General features: G+C 47.0%; 1 long non-coding RNA gene across 21 annotated transcripts; it reads left to right on the top strand.

The window, feature by feature from the left end:
• Window positions 1-4,059: 4,059 nt before the first annotated feature.
• On the top strand, window positions 4,060-21,262 carry LOC123120408 (uncharacterized). 21 transcript variants are annotated; one of them, XR_006459443.1, is made up of 9 exons: window positions 4,060-4,275; window positions 6,820-6,960; window positions 9,512-9,652; window positions 12,199-12,339; window positions 14,891-15,031; window positions 17,581-17,721; window positions 18,384-19,581; window positions 19,792-19,896; window positions 20,085-21,262. It is a non-coding gene; the product is annotated as an uncharacterized lncRNA (long non-coding RNA). The 21 variants fall into 21 exon arrangements; XR_006459449.1 differs by lacking the exon at window positions 4,060-4,275 and adding an exon at window positions 6,282-6,351; XR_006459446.1 differs by lacking the exon at window positions 4,060-4,275 and adding an exon at window positions 6,282-6,377.
• The last annotated feature ends 292 nt before the right edge of the window (window positions 21,263-21,554 follow it).

Genomic DNA, 21,554 nt, shown 5'->3' with positions numbered 1-21,554 from the left:
GTTGCTGATTGCTCCAGAACCTGTCTGAGGTGATCTTTCGCTTCTTGTAGGGGTTCTTGGCGCTGTCAAAGAAGGTATTGTGCTATATGAAGCTGAGCACATTGAACGAGCCTTGGGTTGATGCAGCACTGGGAATCCTTGGCAATCTGGGCTTCGGCTTCTGTGTCTGAGGCCTTTGCTCCACATGATAGTCATGTTGTGGACCCGGAGCAATAGGAGGAACCATAATGGGCCATCTTACAGTGACAAGCTCACCACCATGAAACTACGAAACAACTATGTCTTCGCACTCCATAGTCTTCAAGTGAATGTCATCACATGTCATTATCTTCGTCGTGAATGTCTACACGAACCACCATTGTCTTTAATGTCTTCATACATTTTTAGGGGTCATCTCTGGTAGGTAAACCGAATCAATGAGGGACTACTACCTGTGTTATCCTGCAATTCTCACAAACACATTAGTCCCTCAACCAAGTTTGTCGTCAATACTCCAAAACCAACTATGGGTGGCACTAGATGCACTTACAACTGTGTATAGTAAAAAATGATATTCAAGTACTGGTGGTCTCAACAACAAGATGAAGAGAAGATGCACTGGGTGGGTTGGGAGAAGATGAAGCTACCTAAGAACAACGACAGACTTGGTTTTAGAGACCTATACTCTTTCAATCTTGCTATTTTAGTAGGGCAGGGGTGGCGGTTACTCCAGGCTCCAGAGTAGTTATGTGCGCAAGTGCTATGGGTGAAATGTTTCCCAGATGGCGACATTATTTCCGCGGTACCAATAGCCTACATGGAGGAGCATTCTAAAGGGGCTTGAAATTGTCAAGGAGGGGCTTATTTGGAGGACTGGTTCTGGCGAACATGTAAGGATATGGTCTGATCCGTGGGTGCTGAGAGATTCCTCGAGGCTGCGACTATCAAGACAAGGGGTGCACCTACACACCATAGTTTCAGAATTGATAGATCCTACCTCGCACTCCTGGGACGAGGATCTTGTGCGCCAAACTTTCCTACCCGTGGACGCAGATATCATCTCGAACATTCCTCTCTGCGAGCAGTACGACGACTTCGTGGCCTGGCATTTCGATGCGAAAGGACATTTCTCAGTCAAGTCGGCCTATCAGATCCATGTGGATATGTTAAAGAAACTGGACATGAGACCACCTGGGGAGAGTTCAGACAAAGACAACTGGAGAGCTAAGGTCTGGTCTGCTCTTTGGAAAGTTGACTGCCCAGGGAAGCTTCACCATTTTCTGTGGAGGTTTGCACACAACAATCATCCACTGAAGATGAACATTCAGAGAAGAGGTGTTGAGCTCGACACTAGATGCAATATGTGTAGCAGGTTCTTCGAGGATGGCGGACATCTCTTCTTCAGATGCAAGTAGGTTAAGGCTGTGAGGCAGGCTGCAGAACTCGAATCAGAAAGGTCTCATATCATGCAAGCAGCAACACCGTCGGAAATCCTGGAACTTGTTTTGGGACCGCCTGAAGAGAAAAAGTTGAATGTTGTGTGCCTTTTGTGCAGTTAGTGGTCCGAGCGGAATAGGATCAGGCATGGCGAGTGATGCCTTCCTCCAGCGGAGCTAGCCGCGATAGTCTCATCAACGACCAGGGAATGAAAGCTCTCCTAGGGCCAAAACCTACGGCTAGAGTAACAACCCAAGACAGATGGAGCGGGCTGCCTTTAGATTGGGTCATGATTAATACAGATGCATCCTACGTTAAATAAATAAGATCAGGTGACTGGGTGTGTGTGGCTCATGACTCGGCCGGGGATGTGTTGTTTGCTGCTGCCGGGAGTCTGATGGATCAGTCAGAAGCGCTACATGTTGAAACTACTGGCCTGTTGAATACTACCCGTCTAGCAGAGGAATTTGGTATGGGGCGTGTCATTTTTGCCACCGACTGTCTACCTTTAAAACAGGCTCTCGACTCCAGAACTTCATGGATGTTAAGGTTGTGGTTTTCTCCACGCGCTTGTAATGTTCCAACTCATAAGCTGGCCATTCATGGTGCTAGGGCACAGGTCAGAAGCCAGCTTGTGTGGCTTTCTGATCTTCCCCTTGATGTAAGTGTGGCTGTGGCCGACGATTCCGAAGCGACCACTAGTTAATGGAAGAGGTAATATCACCGGGAGTCGTAGAATTTGCGCTCCATGTTCAGTTTGGTGCTAAAACTTTAAAAATACGAATTTATGGTCATCAAACTTGCGTTCTTGTGCAAATACGGTCACTTTGCTCGTATTCAGGCGTACCTCGAGCTTATGTGCCACACTAGCGTGGCTATGGCCCATTGTCAGTGACAGGAAAAGCTCAGGCTATGAATGCATGTTTTTTTTTGCTGAAGTGCACCTCATTTCATATTTAATTAAGCAGAGGCCCCTTAATAGTTTACAGGTGTGGGCACAAGCTGCTGCAGGAATTTGACAAGTTAAAACATGAGCGAGTCCGGCTATCTAGCGGCACGGGCCACGTCTCCTTTTATTCCCCTATGAAGCCTCGCGATTTACTGTAGCACTCCTTTTATTCCCCTATGAAGCCTCGCGATTTACTGTAGCGCTTCGGCGAGAACAAGTCCCGAGCGCTCTCCTCTCCCTTTCCCCTCGCTCGCTTCCTCCTCCCTCACCCGCAGAACCCTAGCCGCCCCCTCTCCTCTCCCCTAGCCGCCTCCTTTCCTTTCCCAGCCGCGAGGGAGCATTGCGTGAGCTGCCCCGTGCTCGACGTGCACGTCCTCAGCCCCCGTGCCCCTCCACTCTCTCCTCCCCTCCCTGTATCCAACTCTAAACTTTTTCCATCTCAACCCCGTAGCCGTCTCCCCTAGCTCCTCATCCCCTTCACTCGTTCCTTCCCTCCTCATCCCGAATCCAGCGGATCTGAGGCGTGCGGGCGCGGAGCCGAGTCTCCCCGGCGGCGGCGGCGCTCGATTTGATCTGCAGGAGAGAGAGAACATGAGAAGGGGAGAGAGAAGGAAGGAGAGGAGGGACGCCACCATGGAAGAGCAGGGGCAACATGGTCTTCGTGGTGGGCATGGAGGAGCAGAGGAGGATGCTGGTGCGGGGTGGGGTCAGAGTAGCAGGAGTTCCAGGTGACGCTTGCGTCATGCGCTCTCCTCTCCCTTTCCCCTCGCTCGCTTCTCCTCCCTCACCCGCAGAACCCCAGCCGCCTCCTCTCCTCTCCCCTAGCCGCCTCCTTTCCTTTCCCAGCCGCGAGGGAGCATTGCGCGAGCTGCCCCGTGCTCGACGTGCACGTCCTCAGCCCCCGTACCCCTCTGCTCTCTCCTCCCCTCCCTGTCTCCAACCCTAAACTTTTTCCCTCTCAACCCCGCAGTCGTCTCCCCTAGCTCCTCATCCCATTCACTCGTTCCATCCCTCCTCATCCCGGATCCAGTGGATCTGAGGCATGCGGGCGCGGAGCCGAGTCTCCCCGACGGCGGCGGCGCTCGATTTGATCTACAGGAGAGAGAGAACATGAGAAGGGGAGAGAGAAGGAAGGAGAGGAAGGACGCCACCAAGGAAGAGCAGGGGCAACATGGTCTTCGTGGTGGGCATGGAGGAGCAGAGGAGGATGCTGGTGCGGGGTGGGGTCAGAGTAGCAGGAGTTCCAGGTGACGCTTGCGTCATGGTGGAGTGGAGGAGCTCGTCTTACATCGTCACCATCCCCAATCTAGGTTGCTCCCCCCTCCTCCTTCCCCTGGTATTATCTCAGTTCTTCGATTCTGTGATTTTGATTTCTCAATTTGTGTTTTCTCATATCTGAGATAGAAAAAAGAAGAGAAATAATCTTTTGGAATTTTAGATCTGAAATACAAACATAGAGAAATAATCTTGTGGAAGAGCTTGAAGGGGTGAATCATCTCTTTCTCCCATTCATGTTTGTTTCTGCATTTTTTTAGATGCATGTTGGCTATTCTTCCTTATGTTGTAAGAATCTGAAGTATTTGACCATTTGTAGCCACTTCTATCATGTGTCGTATCCTTCCTCTATTTCAAGCTGGTTGTTGTTTCAAACATGTCAATGAAAGACAATAATGTTAAATTGGTTCCCCAAAGGCCAAGGCGGTGATGATCACTTTGTGCTTCTTTTCCTATTCGTTAAAAAATGATTCCTCTGGGTGATGTTGACGTAGGTTTTTATGGTCATGTCAACTGGTACTCCAACTGGCACTGAGACTGAGGTAATGGTGTGGGAATTGGGGCTGCAAGGACGTGAAAATGGCCTAGAAGAGAGTTAGCAATGGCATGCGTCCTCAAGTAATTTCTTGCCAATGGTATGCTGCAGATATGATCTGTCCTGTTAAATTTTGTTTTATGTAACTGTGATGGGATGTGTATCTTGCTCTTCTTTTGTTACTGTAGTGCACATCTTTAGGCATTACCTTGTGATCACTAACATGTGATTTGTTTACCTTTCTAATCTGTTAATAGGGAAATAAATTTTCATTTATGTATTTTTTCTAATAACAAAAATAATTGATCAGGCCAGAGGTTTGGAAACCATGTACTGAAGTACTAGATAAGAATAAAAAAACCAATATTCTGCACATTTCCTGGACAAGCCATTTTGGGATACTTATTTTGGCTATATAGGTCACTGTATCATGTGACCCCAACCCTTTATCACTAGCAAAAGAAGATGAGTAAGTTTCAGTATAGTCCAAGTAGGCCACCCCACTGTTATTGGTTTTCATGGTCTTTTGACATGTAAAGACTTAGATTGTATCTGGCATGGTTTACAAGTTAAAACCGTGTCCTGATGCTTTCTTAGTGTTTTGAAGTGACACATGATAATAGGAACTGCTGATATTCCATGTTATAATATTGCACGTGTCTAGTTGCTAGAACTCTTTTTGTTTTCTTTCTTTTGATTAGATACATATGCTGTGTGTAACATGTATGATCAACTAATCTAAGTTGACATGCAAATGATTCAGCGGAGCAAGACAAAAAACCTATTGTTGCATTCATAGCTGGACTTACTGCCCCCCCCCCGCTCCGTCGCATGGGCCATGCTGGACGTGTTCACATATGACAACAAGTTCACTATTTGTTTCATTCGTCAATTGTAAAATCGGTGGGCGCATTAAGTTGAACTATGATCCTGTCTTGGTATATGGAAGATGAGCCAGTCCGGCTATCTAGCGGCACGGGCCACGTCTCCTTTTATTCCCCTATGAAGCCTCGCGATTTACTGTAGCACTCCTTTTATTCCTTTATGAAGCCTCGCGATTTACTGTAGCGCTTCGGCGAGAACAAGTCTCGAGCGCTCTCCTCTCCCTTTCCCCTCGCTCGCTTCCTCCTCCCTCACCGCAGAACCCTAGCCGCCTCCTCTCCTCTCCCCTAGCCGCCTCCTTCCCTTTCCCAGCTGCGAGGGAGCATTGCGTGAGCTGCCCCGTGCTCGACGTGCACGTCCTCAGCCCCCGTGCCCCTCCGCTCTCTCCTCCCCTCCCTGTCTCCAACCCTAAACTTTTCCCTCTCAACCCCGCAGCCGTCTCCCCTAGCTCCTCGTCCCCTTCACTCGTTCCATCCCTCCTCATCCCGGATCCAGCGGATCTGAGGAGTGCGGGCGCGGAGCCGAGTCTCCCCGACGGCGGCGGCGCTCGATTTGATCTGCAAGAGAGAGAGAACATGAGAAGGGGAGAGAGAAGGAAGGAGAGGAGGGACGCCACCGTGGAAGAGCAGGGGCAACATGGTCTTCGTGGTGGGCATGGAGGAGCAGAGGAGGATGCTGGTGCGGGGTGGGGTCAGAGTAGCAGGAGTTCCAGGTGACGCTTGCGTCATGCGCTCTCCTCTCCCTTTCCCCTCGCTCGCTTCCTTCTCCCTCACCCACAGAACCCTAGCCGCCTCCTCTCCTCTCCCCTAGCCGCCTCCTTTCCTTTCCCAGCCGCGAGGGAGCATTGCGCGAGCTACCCCGTGCTCGACGTGCACGTCCTCAGCCCCTGTGCCCCTCCGCTCTCTCCTCCCCTCCCTGTCTCCAACCCTAAACTTTTTCCCTCTCGACCCCGCAGCCGTCTCCCCTAGCTCCTCATCCCTTCACTAGTTCCATCCCTCCTCATCCCGGATCCAGCGGATCTGAGGAGTGCGGGCGCGGAGCCGAGTCTCCCCGGCAGCGGCGGCGCTCGATTTGATCTGCAGGAGAGAGAGAGCATGAGAAGGGGAGAGAGAAGGAAGGAGAGGAGGGACGCCACCATGGAAGAGCAAGGGAAACATGGTCTTCGTGGTGGGCATGGAGGAGCAGAGGAGGATGCTGGTGTGGGGTGGGGTCAGAGTAGCAGGAGTTCCAGGTGACGCTTGCGTTATGGTGGAGTGGAGGAGCTCGTCTTACATCATCACCATCCCCAATCTAGGTTGCTCCCGCCTCCTCCTTCCCCTGGTATTATCTCAGTTCTTTGATTCTGTGATTTTGATTTCTCAATTTGTGTTTTTTCATATCTGAGATAGAAAAAGAAGAGAAATAATCTTGTGGAATTTTAGATCTGAAATAGAAACACAGAGAAATAATCTTGTGGAAGAGCTTGACTAAAAAGAAAGGGGTGAATCATCTCTTTCTCCCATTCATGTTTGTTTCTGCATTTTTTTTAGATGCATGTTGGCTATTCTTCCTTGTATTGTCAGAATCTGAAGTATTTGACCATTTGTAGCCACTTCTATCATGTGTCGTATCCTTCCTCTATTTCAAGCTGGTTGTTGTTTCAAACATGTCAATGAAAGACAATAATGTTAAATTGGTTCCCCAAAGGCCAAGGCGGTGATGATCACTTTGTGCTTCTTTTCCTATTCGTTAAAAAAGATTCCTCTGGGTGATGTTGACGTAGGTTTTTATGGTCATGTCAACTGGTACTCCAACTGGCACTGAGACTGAGGTAATGGTGTGGGAATTGGGGCTGCAAGGACGTGAAAATGGCCTAGAAGAGAGTTAGCAATGGCATGCGTCCTCAAGTAATTTCTTGCCAATGGTATGCTGCAGATATGATCTGTCCTGTTAAATTTTGTTTTATGTAACTGTGATGGGATGTGTATCTTGCTCTTCTTTTGTTACTGTAGTGCACATCTTTAGGCATTACCTTGTGATCACTAACATGTGATTTGTTTACCTTTCTAATCTGTTAATAGGGAAATAAATTTTCATTTATGTATTTTTTCTAATAACAAAAATAATTGATCAGGCCAGAGGTTTGGAAACCATGTACTGAAGTACTAGATAAGAATAAAAAAACCTAATATTCTGCACATTTCCTGGACAAGCCATTTTGGGATACTTATTTTGGCTATATAGGTCACTGTATCATGTGACCCCAACCCTTTATCACTAGCAAAAGAAGATGAGTAAGTTTCAGTATAGTCCAAGTAGGCCACCCCACAAGTATTGGTTTTCATGGTCTTTTGACATGTAAAGACTTAGATTGTATCTGGCATGGTTTACAAGTTAAAACCGTGTCCTGATGCTTTCTTAGTGTTTTGAAGTGACACATGATAATAGGAACTGCTGATATTCCATGTTATAATATTGCACGTGTCTAGTTGCTAGAACTCTTTTTGTTTTCTTTCTTTTGATTAGATACATATGCTGTGTGTAACATGTATGATCAACTAATCTAAGTTGACATGCAAATGATTCAGCGGAGCAAGACAAAAAACCTATTGTTGCATTCATAGCTGGACTTACTGCCCCCCCCCCCCCGCTCCGTCGCATGGGCCATGCTGGACGTGTTCACATATGACAACAAGTTCACTATTTGTTTCATTCGTCAATTGTAAAATCGGTGGGCGCATTAAGTTGAACTATGATCCTGTCTTGGTATATGGAAGATGAGCCAGTCCGGCTATCTAGCGGCACGGGCCACGTCTCCTTTTATTCCCCTATGAAGCCTCGCGATTTACTGTAGCACTCCTTTTATTCCTTTATGAAGCCTCGCGATTTACTGTAGCGCTTCGGCGAGAACAAGTCTCGAGCGCTCTCCTCTCCCTTTCCCCTCGCTCGCTTCCTCCTCCCTCACCCGCAGAACCCTAGCCGCCTCCTCTCCTCTCCCCTAGCCGCCTCCTTCCCTTTCCCAGCTGCGAGGGAGCATTGCGTGAGCTGCCCCGTGCTCGACGTGCACGTCCTCAGCCCCCGTGCCCCTCCGCTCTCTCCTCCCCTCCCTGTCTCCAACCCTAAACTTGTCCCTCTCAACCCCGCAGCCGTCTCCCCTAGCTCCTCGTCCCCTTCACTCGTTCCATCCCTCCTCATCCCGGATCCAGCGGATCTGAGGAGTGCGGGCGCGGAGCCGAGTCTCCCCGACGGCGGCGGCGCTCGATTTGATCTGCAAGAGAGAGAGAACATGAGAAGGGGAGAGAGAAGGAAGGAGAGGAGGGACGCCACCGTGGAAGAGCAGGGGCAACATGGTCTTCGTGGTGGGCATGGAGGAGCAGAGGAGGATGCTGGTGCGGGGTGGGGTCAGAGTAGCAGGAGTTCCAGGTGACGCTTGCGTCATGCGCTCTCCTCTCCCTTTCCCCTCGCTCGCTTCCTTCTCCCTCACCCACAGAACCCTAGCCGCCTCCTCTCCTCTCCCCTAGCCGCCTCCTTTCCTTTCCCAGCCGCGAGGGAGCATTGCGCGAGCTACCCCGTGCTCGACGTGCACGTCCTCAGCCCCTGTGCCCCTCCGCTCTCTCCTCCCCTCCCTGTCTCCAACCCTAAACTTTTTCCCTCTCGACCCCGCAGCCGTCTCCCCTAGCTCCTCATCCCCTTCACTAGTTCCATCCCTCCTCATCCCGGATCCAGCGGATCTGAGGAGTGCGGGCGCGGAGCCGAGTCTCCTCGGCGGCGGCGGCGCTCGATTTGATCTGCAGGAGAGAGAGAACATGAGAAGGGGAGAGAGAAGGAAGGAGAGGAGGGACGCCACCATGGAAGAGCAGGGGAAACATGGTCTTCGTGGTGGGCATTGAGGAGCAGAGGAGGATGCTGGTGCGGGGTGGGGTCAGAGTAGCAGGTGTTCCAGGTGACGCTTGCGTTATGGTGGAGTGGAGGAGCTCGTCTTACATCATCACCATCCCCAATCTAGGTTGCTCCCGCCTCCTCCTTCCCCTGGTATTATCTCAGTTCTTTGATTCTGCGATTTTGATTTCTCAATTTGTGTTTTTTCATATCTGAGATAGAAAAAGAAGAGAAATAATCTTGTGGAATTTTAGATCTGAAATAGAAACACAGAGAAATAATCTTGTGGAAGAGCTTGACTAAAAAGAAAGGGGTGAATCATCTCTTTCTCCCATTCATGTTTGTTTCTGCATTTTTTTGAGATGCATGTTGGCTATTCTTCCTTGTATTGTCAGAATCTGAAGTATTTGACCATTTGTAGCCACTTCTATCATGTGTCGTATCCTTCCTCTATTTCAAGCTGGTTGTTGTTTCAAACATGTCAATGAAAGACAATAATGTTAAATTGGTTCCCCAAAGGCCAAGGCGGTGATGATCACTTTGTGCTTCTTTTCCTATTCGTTAAAAAATGATTCCTCTGGGTGATGTTGACGTAGGTTTTTATGGTCATGTCAACTGGTACTCCAACTGGCACTGAGACTGAGGTAATGGTGTGGGAATTGGGGCTGCAAGGACGTGAAAATGGCCTAGAAGAGAGTTAGCAATGGCATGCGTCCTCAAGTAATTTCTTGCCAATGGTATGCTGCAGATATGATCTGTCCTGTTAAATTTTGTTTTATGTAACTGTGATGGGATGTGTATCTTGCTCTTCTTTTGTTACTGTAGTGCACATCTTTAGGCATTACCTTGTGATCACTAACATGTGATTTGTTTACCTTTCTAATCTGTTAATAGGGAAATAAATTTTCATTTATGTATTTTTTCTAATAACAAAAATAATTGATCAGGCCAGAGGTTTGGAAACCATGTACTGAAGTACTAGATAAGAATAAAAAAACCAATATTCTGCACATTTCCTGGACAAGCCATTTTGGGATACTTATTTTGGCTATATAGGTCACTGTATCATGTGACCCCAACCCTTTATCACTAGCAAAAGAAGATGAGTAAGTTTCAGTATAGTCCAAGTAGGCCACCCCACTGTTATTGGTTTTCATGGTCTTTTGACATGTAAAGACTTAGATTGTATCTGGCATGGTTTACAAGTTAAAACCGTGTCCTGATGCTTTCTTAGTGTTTTGAAGTGACACATGATAATAGGAACTGCTGATATTCCATGTTATAATATTGCACGTGTCTAGTTGCTAGAACTCTTTTTGTTTTCTTTCTTTTGATTAGATACATATGCTGTGTGTAACATGTATGATCAACTAATCTAAGTTGACATGCAAATAATTCAGCGGAGCAAGACAAAAAACCTATTGTTGCATTCATAGCTGGACTTACTGCCCCCCCCCCCGCTCCGTCGCATGGGCCATGCTGGACGTGTTCACATATGACAACAAGTTCACTATTTGTTTCATTCGTCAATTGTAAAATCGGTGGGCGCATTAAGTTGAACTATGATCCTGTCTTGGTATATGGAAGATGAGCCAGTCCGGCTATCTAGCGGCACGGGCCACGTCTCCTTTTATTCCCCTATGAAGCCTCGCGATTTACTGTAGCACTCCTTTTATTCCTTTATGAAGCCTCGCGATTTACTGTAGCGCTTCGGCGAGAACAAGTCTCGAGCGCTCTCCTCTCCCTTTCCCCTCGCTCGCTTCCTCCTCCCTCACCGCAGAACCCTAGCCGCCTCCTCTCCTCTCCCCTAGCCGCCTCCTTCCCTTTCCCAGCTGCGAGGGAGCATTGCGTGAGCTGCCCCGTGCTCGACGTGCACGTCCTCAGCCCCCGTGCCCCTCCGCTCTCTCCTCCCCTCCCTGTCTCCAACCCTAAACTTTTCCCTCTCAACCCCGCAGCCGTCTCCCCTAGCTCCTCGTCCCCTTCACTCGTTCCATCCCTCCTCATCCCGGATCCAGCGGATCTGAGGAGTGCGGGCGCGGAGCCGAGTCTCCCCGACGGCGGCGGCGCTCGATTTGATCTGCAAGAGAGAGAGAACATGAGAAGGGGAGAGAGAAGGAAGGAGAGGAGGGACGCCACCGTGGAAGAGCAGGGGCAACATGGTCTTCGTGGTGGGCATGGAGGAGCAGAGGAGGATGCTGGTGCGGGGTGGGGTCAGAGTAGCAGGAGTTCCAGGTGACGCTTGCGTCATGCGCTCTCCTCTCCCTTTCCCCTCGCTCGCTTCCTTCTCCCTCACCCACAGAACCCTAGCCGCCTCCTCTCCTCTCCCCTAGCCGCCTCCTTTCCTTTCCCAGCCGCGAGGGAGCATTGCGCGAGCTACCCCGTGCTCGACGTGCACGTCCTCAGCCCCTGTGCCCCTCCGCTCTCTCCTCCCCTCCCTGTCTCCAACCCTAAACTTTTTCCCTCTCGACCCCGCAGCCGTCTCCCCTAGCTCCTCATCCCCTTCACTAGTTCCATCCCTCCTCATCCCGGATCCAGCGGATCTGAGGAGTGCGGGCGCGGAGCCGAGTCTCCCCGGCAGCGGCGGCGCTCGATTTGATCTGCAGGAGAGAGAGAGCATGAGAAGGGGAGAGAGAAGGAAGGAGAGGAGGGACGCCACCATGGAAGAGCAAGGGAAACATGGTCTTCGTGGTGGGCATGGAGGAGCAGAGGAGGATGCTGGTGTGGGGTGGGGTCAGAGTAGCAGGAGTTCCAGGTGACGCTTGCGTTATGGTGGAGTGGAGGAGCTCGTCTTACATCATCACCATCCCCAATCTAGGTTGCTCCCGCCTCCTCCTTCCCCTGGTATTATCTCAGTTCTTTGATTCTGTGATTTTGATTTCTCAATTTGTGTTTTTTCATATCTGAGATAGAAAAAGAAGAGAAATAATCTTGTGGAATTTTAGATCTGAAATAGAAACACAGAGAAATAATCTTGTGGAAGAGCTTGACTAAAAAGAAAGGGGTGAATCATCTCTTTCTCCCATTCATGTTTGTTTCTGCATTTTTTTTAGATGCATGTTGGCTATTCTTCCTTGTATTGTCAGAATCTGAAGTATTTGACCATTTGTAGCCACTTCTATCATGTGTCGTATCCTTCCTCTATTTCAAGCTGGTTGTTGTTTCAAACATGTCAATGAAAGACAATAATGTTAAATTGGTTCCCCAAAGGCCAAGGCGGTGATGATCACTTTGTGCTTCTTTTCCTATTCGTTAAAAAAGATTCCTCTGGGTGATGTTGACGTAGGTTTTTATGGTCATGTCAACTGGTACTCCAACTGGCACTGAGACTGAGGTAATGGTGTGGGAATTGGGGCTGCAAGGACGTGAAAATGGCCTAGAAGAGAGTTAGCAATGGCATGCGTCCTCAAGTAATTTCTTGCCAATGGTATGCTGCAGATATGATCTGTCCTGTTAAATTTTGTTTTATGTAACTGTGATGGGATGTGTATCTTGCTCTTCTTTTGTTACTGTAGTGCACATCTTTAGGCATTACCTTGTGATCACTAACATGTGATTTGTTTACCTTTCTAATCTGTTAATAGGGAAATAAATTTTCATTTATGTATTTTTTCTAATAACAAAAATAATTGATCAGGCCAGAGGTTTGGAAACCATGTACTGAAGTACTAGATAAGAATAAAAAAACCAATATTCTGCACATTTCCTGGACAAGCCATTTTGGGATACTTATTTTGGCTATATAGGTCACTGTATCATGTGACCCCAACCCTTTATCACTAGCAAAAGAAGATGAGTAAGTTTCAGTATAGTCCAAGTAGGCCACCCCACTGTTATTGGTTTTCATGGTCTTTTGACATGTAAAGACTTAGATTGTATCTGGCATGGTTTACAAGTTAAAACCGTGTCCTGATGCTTTCTTAGTGTTTTGAAGTGACACATGATAATAGGAACTGCTGATATTCCATGTTATAATATTGCACGTGTCTAGTTGCTAGAACTCTTTTTGTTTTCTTTCTTTTGATTAGATACATATGCTGTGTGTAACATGTATGATCAACTAATCTAAGTTGACATGCAAATGATTCAGCGGAGCAAGACAAAAAACCTATTGTTGCATTCATAGCTGGACTTACTGCCCCCCCCCCCCCCCGCTCCGTCACATGGGCCATGCTGGACGTGTTCACATATGACAACAAGTTCACTATTTGTTTCATTCGTCAATTGTAAAATCGGTGGGCGCATTAAGTTGAACTATGATCCTGTCTTGGTATATGGAAGATGAGCCAGTCCGGCTATCTAGCGGCACGGGCCATGTCTCCTTTTATTCCCCTATGAAGCCTCGCGATTTACTGTAGCACTCCTTTTATTCCTTTATGAAGCCTCGCGATTTACTGTAGCGCTTCGGCGAGAACAAGTCTCGAGCGCTCTCCTCTCCCTTTCCCCTCGCTCGCTTCCTCCTCCCTCACCCGCAGAACCCTAGCCGCCTCCTCTCCTCTCCCCTAGCCGCCTCCTTCCCTTTCCCAGCTGCGAGGGAGCATTGCGTGAGCTGCCCCGTGCTCGACGTGCACGTCCTCAGCCCCGTGCCCCTCCGCTCTCTCCTCCCCTCCCTGTCTCCAACCCTAAACTTTTCCCTCTCAACCCCGCAGCCGTCTCCCCTAGCTCCTCGTCCCCTTCACTCGTTCCATCCCTCCTCATCCCGGATCCAGCGGATCTGAGGAGTGCGGGCGCGGAGCCGAGTCTCCCCGACGGCGGCGGCGCTCGATTTGATCTGCAAGAGAGAGAGAACATGAGAAGGGGAGAGAGAAGGAAGGAGAGGAGGGACGCCACCGTGGAAGAGCAGGGGCAACATGGTCTTCGTGGTGGGCATGGAGGAGCAGAGGAGGATGCTGGTGCGGGGTGGGGTCAGAGTAGCAGGAGTTCCAGGTGACGCTTGCGTCATGCGCTCTCCTCTCCCTTTCCCCTCGCTCGCTTCCTTCTCCCTCACCCACAGAACCCTAGCCGCCTCCTCTCCTCTCCCCTAGCCGCCTCCTTTCCTTTCCCAGCCGCGAGGGAGCATTGCGCGAGCTACCCCGTGCTCGACGTGCACGTCCTCAGCCCCTGTGCCCCTCCGCTCTCTCCTCCCCTCCCTGTCTCCAACCCTAAACTTTTTCCCTCTCGACCCCGCAGCCGTCTCCCCTAGCTCCTCATCCCCTTCACTAGTTCCATCCCTCCTCATCCCGGATCCAGCGGATCTGAGGAGTGCGGGCGCGGAGCCGAGTCTCCTCGGCGGCGGCGGCGCTCGATTTGATCTGCAGGAGAGAGAGAACATGAGAAGGGGAGAGAGAAGGAAGGAGAGGAGGGACGCCACCATGGAAGAGCAGGGGAAACATGGTCTTCGTGGTGGGCATTGAGGAGCAGAGGAGGATGCTGGTGCGGGGTGGGGTCAGAGTAGCAGGTGTTCCAGGTGACGCTTGCGTTATGGTGGAGTGGAGGAGCTCGTCTTACATCATCACCATCCCCAATCTAGGTTGCTCCCGCCTCCTCCTTCCCCTGGTATTATCTCAGTTCTTTGATTCTGCGATTTTGATTTCTCAATTTGTGTTTTTTCATATCTGAGATAGAAAAAGAAGAGAAATAATCTTGTGGAATTTTAGATCTGAAATAGAAACACAGAGAAATAATCTTGTGGAAGAGCTTGACTAAAAAGAAAGGGGTGAATCATCTCTTTCTCCCATTCATGTTTGTTTCTGCATTTTTTTTAGATGCATGTTGGCTATTCTTCCTTGTATTGTCAGAATCTGAAGTATTTGACCATTTGTAGCCACTTCTATCATGTGTCGTATCCTTCCTCTATTTCAAGTTGGTTGTTGTTTTAAACATGTCAATGAAAGACAATAATGTTAAATTGGTTCCCTAAAGGCCAAGGCGGTGATGATCACTTTGTGCTTCTTTTCCTATTCGTTAAAAAATGATTCCTCTGGGTGATGTTGACGTAGGTTTTTATGGTCATGTCAACTGGTACTCCAACTGGCACTGAGACTGAGGTAATGGTGTGGGAATTGGGGCTGCAAGGACGTGAAAATGGCCTAGAAGAGAGTTAGCAATGGCATGCGTCCTCAAGTAATTTCTTGCCAATGGTATGCTGCAGATATGATCTGTCCTGTTAAATTTTGTTTTATGTAACTGTGATGGGATGTGTATCTTGCTCTTCTTTTGTTACTGTAGTGCACATCTTTAGGCATTACCTTGTGATCACTAACATGTGATTTGTTTACCTTTCTAATCTGTTAATAGGGAAATAAATTTTCATTTATGTATTTTTTCTAATAACAAAAATAATTGATCAGGCCAGAGGTTTGGAAACCATGTACTGAAGTACTAGATAAGAATAAAAAAACCAATATTCTGCACATTTCCTGGACAAGCCATTTTGGGATACTTATTTTGGCTATATAGGTCACTGTATCATGTGACCCCAACCCTTTATCACTAGCAAAAGAAGATGAGTAAGTTTCAGTATAGTCCAAGTAGGCCACCCCACTGTTATTGGTTTTCATGGTCTTTTGACATGTAAAGACTTAGATTGTATCTGGCATGGTTTACAAGTTAAAACCGTGTCCTGATGCTTTCTTAGTGTTTTGAAGTGACACATGATAATAGGAACTGCTGATATTCCATGTTATAATATTGCACGTGTCTAGTTGCTAGAACTCTTTTTGTTTTCTTTCTTTTGATTAGATACATATGCTGTGTGTAACATGTATGATCAACTAATCTAAGTTGACATGCAAATGATTCAGCGGAGCAAGACAAAAAACCTATTGTTGCATTCATAGCTGGACTTACTGCCCCCCCCCCCCGCTCCGTCGCATGGGCCATGCTGGACGTGTTCACATATGACAACAAGTTCACTATTTGTTTCATTCGTCAATTGTAAAATCGGTGGGCGCATTAAGTTGAACTATGATCCTGTCTTGGTATATGGAAGATGAGCCAGTCCGGCTATCTAGCGGCACGGGCCACGTCTCCTTTTATTCCCCTATGAAGCCTCGCGATTTACTGTAGCACTCCTTTTATTCCTTTATGAAGCCTCGCGATTTACTGTAGCGCTTCGGCGAGAACAAGTCTCGAGCGCTCTCCTCTCCCTTTCCCCTCGCTCGCTTCCTCCTCCCTCACCCGCAGAACCCTAGCCGCCTCCTCTCCTCTCCCCTAGCCGCCTCCTTCCCTTTCCCAGCTGCGAGGGAGCATTGCGTGAGCTGCCCCGTGCTCGACGTGCACGTCCTCAGCCCCCGTGCCCCTCCGCTCTCTCCTCCCCTCCCTGTCTCCAACCCTAAACTTTTCCCTCTCAACCCCGCAGCCGTCTCCCCTAGCTCCTCGTCCCCTTCACTCGTTCCATCCCTCCTCATCCCGGATCCAGCGGATCTGAGGAGTGCGGGCGCGGAGCCGAGTCTCCCCGACGGCGGCGGCGCTCGATTTGATCTGCAAGAGAGAGAGAACATGAGAAGGGGAGAGAGAAGGAAGGAGAGGAGGGACGCCACCGTGGAAGAGCAGGGGCAACATGGTCTTCGTGGTGGGCATGGAGGAGCAGAGGAGGATGCTGGTGCGGGGTGGGGTCAGAGTAGCAGGAGTTCCAGGTGACGCTTGCGTCATGCGCTCTCCTCTCCCTTTCCCCTCGCTCGCTTCCTTCTCCCTCACCCACAGAACCCTAGCCGCCTCCTCTCCTCTCCCCTAGCCGCCTCCTTTCCTTTCCCAGCCGCGAGGGAGCATTGCACGAGCTACCCCGTGCTCGACGTGCACGTCCTCAGCCCCTGTGCCCCTCCGCTCTCTCCTCCCCTCCCTGTCTCCAACCCTAAACTTTTTCCCTCTCGACCCCGCAGCCGTCTCCCCTAGCTCCTCATCCTCTTCACTAGTTCCATCCCTCCTCATCCCGGATCCAGCGGATCTGAGGAGTGCGGGCGCGGAGCCGAGTCTCCTCGGCGGCGGCGGCGCTCGATTTGATCTGCAGGAGAGAGAGAGCGTGAGAAGGGGAGAGAGAAGGAAGGAGAGGAGGGACGCCACCATGGAAGAGCAGGGGAAACATGGTCTTCGTGGTGGGCATTGAGGAGCAGAGGAGGATGCTGGTGCGGGGTGGGGTCAGAGTAGCAGGTGTTCCAGGTGACGCTTGCGTTATGGTGGAGTGGAGGAGCTCGTCTTACATCATCACCATCCCCAATCTAGGTTGCTCCCGCCTCCTCCTTCCCCTGGTATTATCTCAGTTCTTTGATTCTGCGATTTTGATTTCTCAATTTGTGTTTTTTCATATCTGAGATAGAAAAAGAAGAGAAATAATCTTGTGGAATTTTAGATCTGAAATAGAAACACAGAGAAATAATCTTGTGGAAGAGCTTGACTAAAAAGAAAGGGGTGAATCATCTCTTTCTCCCATTCATGTTTGTTTCTGCATTTTTTTTAGATGCATGTTGGCTATTCTTCCTTGTATTGTCAGAATCTGAAGTATTTGACCATTTGTAGCCACTTCTATCATGTGTCGTATCCTTCCTCTATTTCAAGTTGGTTGTTGTTTTAAACATGTCAATGAAAGACAATAATGTTAAATTGGTTCCCTAAAGGCCAAGGCGGTGATGATCACTTTGTGCTTCTTTTCCTATTCGTTAAAAAATGATTCCTCTGGGTGATGTTGACGTAGGTTTTTATGGTCATGTCAACTGGTACTCCAACTGGCACTGAGACTGAGGTAATGGTGTGGGAATTGGGGCTGCAAGGACGTGAAAATGGCCTAGAAGAGAGTTAGCAATGGCATGCGTCCTCAAGTAATTTCTTGCCAATGGTATGCTGCAGATATGATCTGTCCTGTTAAATTTTGTTTTATGTAACTGTGATGGGATGTGTATCTTGATCTTCTTTTGTTACTGTAGTGCACATCTTTAGGCATTACCTTGTGATCACTAACATGTGATTTGTTTACCTTTCTAATCTGTTAATAGGGAAATAAATTTTCATTTATGTATTTTTTCTAATAACAAAAATAATTGATCAGGCCAGAGGTTTGGAAACCATGTACTGAAGTACTAGATAAGAATAAAAAACCAATATTCTGCACATTTCCTGGACAAGCCATTTTGGGATACTTATTTTGGCTATATAGGTCACTGTATCATGTGACCCCAACCCTTTATCACTAGCAAAAGAAGATGAGTAAGTTTCAGTATAGTCCAAGTAGGCCACCCCACTGTTATTGGTTTTCATGGTCTTTTGACATGTAAAGACTTAGATTGTATCTGGCATGGTTTACAAGTTAAAACCGTGTCCTGATGCTTTCTTAGTGTTTTGAAGTGACACATGATAATAGGAACTGCTGATATTCCATGTTATAATATTGCACGTGTCTAGTTGCTAGAACTCTTTTTCTTTTCTTTCTTTTGATTAGATACATATGCTGTGTGTAACATGTCTGATCAACTAATCTAATTTGACATGCAAATGATTCAGCAGAGCAAGACAAAAAAACCTATTGTTGCATTCATAGTTGGACTTACTGCACCCCCGCTCCGTCGCATGGGCCATGCTGGAGGTGTTCACATATGACAACAAGTTCACTATTTGTTTCATTCGTCAATTGTAAAATCGGTGGGCGCATTAAGTTGAACTATGATCCTGTCTTGGTATATGGAAACAAGATACCGGCAGTTTTTACGTTTCCAGATTGTTTATTACTCCCTTTGTAAAGAAATAGAAGAGTGTTTAGATCGCTACTATAGTGATCTAAACGCTCTTATATTTCTTTACGGAACTGCCACACACTCACACAGGTTCTTGGTACTCTCTGTAACCTGCAGATGATGGGTGGCGAATCCGGAAACCACAGATCCATTCCCCTGCATAATTTTCGTTTTCTCATTTGATTTGGTACAAGGCCTACTCAGAATGGGTTCCCTGATCTCAAAATTGTCAGTTTTCTTGCCTTTAGTTTATAGGTACCTTAACAAATACATGTATTTACCATATTGGCAGTCAGCACCATATGGCATTCATTCTTCAGGATCTCATATTTGAGGTTAGCAATTCGAAGTAATGTGAGAGCTTGCATGTTTATAGTTCTAACTAGCTTTTAGTTTAGCGTAGGATAAGTCTTTCATGAATTCTTAGTTGGTTGTTTATTTTTGCTGGCTATGCATGACACTGCAATTTTTTCATAATTTTCTTCAAAAGTTAACTATTTTCTTATCTGTAATTAACTGGTTGTTGCTCCTAGCCGTTAGCAAGTCTGTCGTCCCTGGCCACCCTGTCAGTCATCTATACAACTGTGGTTCATGCCTGCGTGCTATCCACTCCTAAATTCTCACACCATGTCAGGTGTTTACAAGTGATGATCATTGTGGTCTTTAGTTGTCATGCCTGTAATCCTAGCGCATGGGCTTTCGCGGGCTGGTCCAACCGGAGTTGGTTGATGGCAGGGGCTGCGCTCCGGTGACCGTATGGCTGAAGAAGGGATGCAAATGGAAAGAATTTTGAGATGCATAAACTCCCGTCTTTGAATCAGAAACAGAAAATTGTTAGTTTTCTCGTTTCTTAGTTATGCTACCCTGCTCCACGTAGGTTTTACAGTGAAAAGCTAAAGAAGTTGTGACGGCGATAAAAGGACTGAAAGATTTGCTCGAAGCAAAGACATCGAGCCGAGATACATATGGTAAGAATCTTCAGAGATTGACTTCTTTTCTCCTGCTATTGAGATATATACTTGCTCATAGGTCACAACTCAAGTTACTTCCTTACCTGCACATACAGTAGTGATAAAGTCGACATAATTTTTGTGAGAACCTATTTTTTTAATATGACAACATTCTACCTGCCCTCTGTTCTCTTTTATGATATTTTTTGCTTTTCATACATTTTGTAGGAACGAAGAGGAGGGATCTTTTGTAGAATATGCGACATCCATGGTGCTGAAGGTGTGCTATTAAGTCTCAGTTGCTCCTGCAAAATAGCATCTTAATAAACAAAGGTAAGGAAGTAACTGGCTAAGATGCTATTTTGGTCATAGGTCACAACTCAAGTTACTTCCTTACCTGCACATACAGTAGTGATAAAGTCGACATGATTTTTGTGAGAGCCTATTTTTTTAATATGACAACATTCTACCTGCCCTCTATTCTCTTTTATGATATTTTTTGCTTTTCATACATTTTGTAGGAACAAAGAGGAGGGATCTTATGTAGAATATGCGACATCCATGGTGCTGAAGGTGTGCTATTAAGTCTCAGTTGCTCCTGCAAAATAGCATCTTAGTAAACAAAGGATATGCACCGCCAAGCAGTTTGTTGTGTATTTTTTCCTTCCAACCTTATTGATATGCATGTTGCTCAAGGTGTTTTTACTTGTTTACCTGATTAACAAATTAATATAAATTTAAAACACAGGTTAATAAATTTACCGCAGTCCTTGCTGAAATCTGTATTATTATGTGTTGACTTTCCTTTGAATAATATAAGCTGGTCTTGTTGCCGCAAATGATTGGATACGCTAAATTCTTTTTCATGCATACAAGTTGATTTGGTTATCCTGTAATACATTATTACGTTTAGTTAAAAATTTATGTTTTGTAATTCAGATAGGAAACAATGGTATGTGATAATGCCCTTGCTTCTGACAGAGCCTCTTTTTTTAGTCATTCATAGATGTGTGGGAGGGCTGGTTGTCCACCATTTGATGATAGTAGAACAGTTGTAATTATGACAAGATGAGGGGCAGTATTTTTTTCTATGTTTTCCTCCCGTTAATACTGAAATACATTTGACAGGATTTTTTCCTGTTTTTGGTCTAACCCGCCGTAAGTTTGTCTCGTGGGTCCATCTATATGAGAACCTTCTCAGTGGGTGTCAAATGGTGGAGTCTCAGTATGTTCTTTTAAGTTCAGTTGAAAAGTTCTTACGTGATATTTTAACTGAAACTTAACTATGCCATGGATGGTACTTCATTTGAGACTCCTGGCTGAGTATAGATACTATGACCAGACCTTCGTCTTGATTCTTAATGCCTTCTTCGTTTTAGTCTCCATCTACATGTGCAATTCATTATTTTCCTAGAGATGTCTATATAACCGTATCATGCATTTTTTTCTGCTATGTAAATAGCACTTCCCTTGGCTTTGGCGGTGGTGGTGCAGGATTCGTCGCACGCCAAACAGAGCACCCGAGGAGAAGAGGAGAATGCTCTGAAGAGAGGAAATGATATGTTTTTTTTGTTTTGTTTTAAGAGCTAAGATAGGAGTTGATATGTAGTCCCCTGACTTCTATACTGATCCACAACACTTCACAAAAGAGTATATATCAACATCGTATGCTACAAAAAAAGCAAAGTAATCTTTTTTAGTTCTTGGTTCAAATTCGTCTTTGCGCCAATTGGCGCGACAGGTCATCTAGTGAGGATAAAAAAAGGTCGGGGAGGTATTCTACCTCTCGACCTCGTACAAAGGCATGCATTAGCCAACCACTGCACCATCTACATATTTACGCCAACAAGGAGATAACCTAGCTTTATATTGGACGCAGTTTTTTTTTCTTCTAGATTCCTTATTTTCTTGGATTCAGCAAGAAAATCAGTTTCCGAAAAATGATGACTATTTTTGCCAAAAAAATTCAAATGGAATTCGAATTTAAAAAT

The sequence above is a fragment of the Triticum aestivum genome, chromosome 5D (assembly GCF_018294505.1).
Source record: "Triticum aestivum cultivar Chinese Spring chromosome 5D, IWGSC CS RefSeq v2.1, whole genome shotgun sequence".
NCBI classification, from domain to species: domain Eukaryota; kingdom Viridiplantae; phylum Streptophyta; class Magnoliopsida; order Poales; family Poaceae; genus Triticum; species Triticum aestivum.
Note: the sequence above shows the minus strand (reverse complement) of the source record. Positions and strands in the feature narration are given on the sequence as shown.